This window comes from Panthera tigris, chromosome X (genome assembly GCF_018350195.1).
Source record: "Panthera tigris isolate Pti1 chromosome X, P.tigris_Pti1_mat1.1, whole genome shotgun sequence".
NCBI lineage: Eukaryota > Metazoa > Chordata > Mammalia > Carnivora > Felidae > Panthera > Panthera tigris.
In genome coordinates, this window is record NC_056677.1 from 115,385,787 (window position 1) to 115,391,111 (window position 5,325).

Consider the following 5,325-nt stretch of genomic DNA (forward strand, 5'->3'; position numbering starts at 1 on the left):
CCCTGGAATGTGTTACTTGTATCTCTGTCGAGATGCTGGCCACTCTTTACTCTGTCACCCTTGTGGGGCAGGCTGCTGTGTTCACTGCTACGGCCATAAGCTCCTTATCCTTCACCCTGCCTGCACAGGGCTTGGTTCAAAGGATGGGCCCAATGTGTGTGTTGAACAAATGAATGAATGAATGAATTTCAGGCTGAAGAAATAGGCCTACGTGCTTGATATCGACACCATGCTGAGTTACCCCCAGCCACCCATCAGGAAGACGCCGAATACCTCCCAGACTTGACTGCGCTGAGCAGAGGGCGGTTGGAAGCTTCAGCAAGATTCCTTCCCTGTTGGCATAACCTGGGGTTTTCCGCTCTATTACCCTACACTGCCTGGCCCTTCAGAGCTCAGGGTCTCCTGTGAAGAAGAGTGCTTTCACAGAAAACAAGAAATGCCCCCACCAGAGGCATTTCTTCAGTGCCAGTTGGTTACACATGGTGCTACGCGAGGGTCTCTGACAAAAGGGTCATGTAGACCCAGCTTCTGCTGCCCGAACACCGCGTTGATGCAAACACATGCACCAATGAGAGAATTAAACCACCTAGCTGACATACGGGTTTATAGTGTGGATGTTAGGTTGGTGAATGCCTGGGAGAAGTTGGGAGAAGACTCGGGGAAGCAAGTTATGGATCTTGCATCCAAGTGCAGGTACTGGATTCTGTTTCATTTCTACAGGTTCTGCCTTCTTCCTCTTCTCACTGAAGAAAGCACTTTACTAGTGCTGGCATCCTATGAGTGTGGCTTCCCTACAACCCTGGCCCTGGGACAGAATGAACATTCACTGTCTAGGGTTAAGAGAAATGGGTGCAGACCAAAACATAACGTCTTGGGATTTGTCAGACGGGAACTTTTGCTTTAAAAATGGAGATCTTTAGGGGCGCCTGCCTGGCTCAGTGGGAGGAGCCTGCAACTCTTGATCTCAGTGGCATGAGCTGAGCCCCACGTGGGGTGTGGAGATCACATAAATAAATAAAACATTAAAGAAAATGAAAAAGTAACGATGGAGATCTTTGGGAGCACCTGGCTGGCTCAGTCGGTAGAGCGTGGGACTCTGGATCTCAGGGTTGTGAGTTCAAGCCCCATGTTGGATATAGAGTCACTTAAAAATAAAATCTCCATTTTTAAATATTATTTTTTAAAATAATGACTGCTTTACTTTGCATAATCCAAAATTATCTGTATAAATATATGATTGAATTTTATAAGCACCAACTTTTTGATATTTTAAAAGAATTAAAATTGAACAGATTTCAGATTTCCGTCTTAAGCTGCCCCACTTAGTTATAAAGAATAGCAATTTTGTTATTCTTTGTAACTAATGTTTTCATTATTATTTTTTAAATATAATTTATTGTCAAATTGGTTCCCCAGAAATAAAATCTTTAAAAAAATAAAATTAAAAAAAAATGGAGATCTTTGGAACTCAATGAAAAAAATTAAAAGACAGCATTTGTTCAGATGGTATATGGGTTCGAGCCCTCATTCTGCCATCTGCTCTGCATGAGGCAGCTGGCATGTCGCTTTTACCTTCCTGGGACTCAGCACTCTGTCTCTAAACTAAAGGGTTAAACCAAAGGGTTAGACTATATCATCTAGGGTCTCTGTGTATTTCACATAAACTGGGTATTAGCTGATTGGTTTCTCATTAATTACAGAATGCTTCTCTTCATTCCAAGGGATTTGATGGGGGATTTTTTTGTTTCTCTTAAGTTTGGGAATGCTTGTAGGATATCTTGGCTTCCCTTTATTGGGTTCGTGTTTTGTATTCTATAGCCCCAAAGCAATTTATTACAATAGACCTCGCTGCGTGGGATTTTTTTGGAGGGGGGATCTTTTTAAAAATTTTAATTCCAGTGTAATTAACATACAGTGTTATATTAGTTTCAGGTGTACAATATAGTGATTCAACAACTCTATACCTTAGTCAGTGCTCATCACAAGTGTATTCTTAATCCCCTTCACCTATTTCACCCATCTCCCACCCACCAGTTAGGTAGTTTTTAAAAATTTTTTTAAGTTTATTCATTTTGAGAGAGAGAGAGAGAGAGAGAGTAAATCGTGTGGGAGGGGCAGAGAGAGAGGGAGAGAGAGGATGCCAAGCAGGCTCCACACTATCAGCGTAGAGCCTAACGTGAGGCTTGAACTCACGAACCTGAGATCATGACCTGAGCCAAAACCAAGAGTTGGACGCTTAACCGACTGAGCCACCCAGGCGCCCCTGGGTAGGGTTTTATTTCATGGAATACAATATAGAGAGAAAACTTTCTACGTTTATCATAATTTAACAGTATTGAACTACCTGTGCCTTTTTCCAAAGTTGGAACATCATTAATGGAAAAAAGAGGCCATAAATACCCTCTTGCACTGTTCAGTTTGTAACAAAGAGCATTTGAAAATTTTTTCGGGGGTAGGTGTAGACGTGGTGATTTTCTGCTCATAGAAAGTACTTGGTAGATGATTTTTGAGTCTACTCCTTGCTCTCAAGGCCAAACATCTAGAATTCAGTGTCTGTCAGGAATATCCACTAGTTTTTTTGTCAGAGGATTCGGCCACCTGTTTGAATGTTAACTAGTTACTTAGAATACCTCCCGAATGGCTTTGAAACCCTTGCAGGTACGTCATCCATCCATCTATCCATCCATCCAACAAATGGTTACTAAGCACTACTCTGTGCCAAACACCGTTCTAATACAACAAGGAACACCACAGATTGGAATCTGTGACCCCACAGGGCTTATATTCTAGTGGGGGCAGTGGATAGACAATAACCAAAATAAAGAAGAAAGCATATAGTATGTCATATGGGGGTAAACACTGTGCAGAAAAATAAAGCCAGGAAAGCGGGTGGGGAATGGTGGCGGCAGGACAGCAATTCTCTATTTGCTTAACCTATTTTGGAAGAAGCTGACATTTGAAGCAATATGAAGTGTGGTCCCAAATATGGGCTCTGGAGCCAGAGTTCCTGGGTACATGCAGATGCAGGTTCCAGCGTTTATGAATTGTGTGACTTTGAGTGAGTTATTTCCACTTTAGACACCCCAGAGTCTTTGCACTTGCTTTCTCCTCTGCCCGGATAGTTCTTCCCCTAGATCCTCATTTTGCACTTAGGCCCATGCTCAAGTCTCCTTATGAGAGAGGAGCGTTCCTTCGCTGCACTGTTCTGAATAGCCCTGTCCCTCCATCATTTCCTTACCCTCACTGTGGTTAACAAGTGATAGTTCTTGAATCTGATGCCCCTTACTGGGATGCCAAGCCTCATAGGCAGGTTTCCTGTTGGGTGAACAAGTCCTGCTTTGGATTCATTTTAAATCGATCTCTGACAAATTTCAAGTGCTATCACCTTGTTTCAGGAGTCCAGCATTGAGTTTATGAGCCTGGATTTCTGCATGAGTTTGTAAGCCTTGCCCTGAAACCAGCTCTCGTCTTCTCTGCCTTTGCGCGTTTGGACTAAAGGATCTAGCTCTTTGGAGCAGATCCTCACACCCTCACACATTTGCCACCCCCATCTCCCCTCCAGGGTTACTGTGCGTTTCGCTGGGTCTTTGTATGCTGCATCAATAGGGTTCGAGTTAGGAGAGCTTTCCTCAATTCTATCTTAAAATCTTAAAAAAATTATTTCATCGTAAACACTTTTGTTGTCGAAATTATTAATGACCATGTAGAGTTGATGAAACTAACTTCTGGTGGTCCATAGCATCTGCTTCTTGCCAACCCACCCTGCACACCCCACCTGCCCACTCTAAGCACAACATAGCAGGTCTGGATTGACTTTCCCGAGCTCTCCCCCTTTCCAGGCAGAAGTTGAGGCAGTGACGAGAGCCTCTATTGATCCCTCCGACTCTCACCCAACCCTGAGGTTTGTCTCTTCAAAGTTCATCTAATTTGCTTAAAAATTAACTATTCTGTCAACGGTCTATTTTGGGCCTGGAGGTATGTTTGCTTCTATAGTGTCTTTCAAAATTCCTTGCACACAGTAGGTGCCCGGTAAATGTTTGCTAATTGAATGAACCAACAAACCAACCAACCAACCAACCAACCAATAAATGTTGAAATCTTACTAGGCAGTTTGACTAATTTTCCATGCCTACTAAGCCACTCCCTGCACGTGGCTTAAATGAGCTAGTTGCTGTCACATTATATGGCTGTATTTGAGTTTCTTCCTGAGTGGCTTCCTGATGCTGCTCTCTTTCTGCCAACCTGGAGAAAGTCAGTGGGCAAGCCCAACGGAGGAGATGATGTTTCTTTCCCGCAACGGGTCCCACACCTCAATCGGAACCTGAAGCACAGCATTTTGTTCTTGCGTCTACATTGCTGTTCGCATGTGCCGCATTCACTCATTCTGCAAATATTTATTGAGTTCCTACCATGTATCTGGCACTGATTCTAAACCCTAGACATAGAGCTTTGAACAAAGCATATGTGGCTCCTGTCTTCCCATCTGCTTAGAGAGACAGACAGTAAACACACCCAAATAAATACATCGGGACACTATCAAAAGTGGTAAGTACTAGGAATGGGTTGAAGGGATTGAAAGTGAATGGGAGCCTACTGTAGGCTGTGTTTAAGGAAAGTTTCCCTGAGGAGGTGACACTTCAAGTGAGATCTGAAAGACAAGAAGGAAGTAATCGCGCAAAGATCTGAAAGAAGGACATTGCAGGCAGAGGGACCACCTAAGGCAAAGGCTTGCTTGCTTGTTTGTTTATTTAAAGTTTATTTATTTAGATTTAGTAATCTCTACACCCAGCATGGGGCTGGAACTCATGACCCTGAGATCCAGAGCCACATGCTCTCCTGACGGAGCCAGCCAGGTGTCCCCAAAGGCTTTATTTAAGGCGTAAGAGAGGAGTACAAAGAAGAGTGGGTGGCTAGACCATAGTAGGTGAGGAGGAGATGATAAGTAATGAGGCCGGTGAGGTAGGTGGGAGTCAGATCACAAAGGAACTTCTACTTCATGGTAAGGAGTCTAGCTTCCATGCTAAGTATTATGGGAAACCATTGGGGGCGGTGCCTCAAGCGGAGGAGTGCCATGATCACATTTTTATTTTGCAGTGATCACTGCGCCCTTCATGAGGAAAATGGATCATAGAGGGGCAAGAGTGGGAATGGGCGACAGGTTACGAAGTTTTTAAAGTAGTCGAAGCAATAAATGGTAGCTCAGGCAAGAGTGATGGTAGTGGAACTGGTGAGAAGTCAGGTTTTGTATATATTTTTGAGGGTAGAGCCATCGGGAATTGCTGATGGGTTAGATATGGGAGCAAAAGGAAAGAGGAGAATCGAGTA

At 43.6% G+C, this 5,325-nt stretch overlaps 1 non-coding gene across 1 annotated transcript; it reads left to right on the plus strand.

The window, feature by feature from the left end:
- The first annotated feature begins 1,063 nt into the window (after positions 1-1,063).
- TRNAQ-CUG lies at positions 1,064-1,136 on the plus strand. The gene has a single exon. It is a non-coding gene; the product is annotated as a tRNA-Gln (tRNA).
- Positions 1,137-5,325: the final 4,189 nt, after the last annotated feature.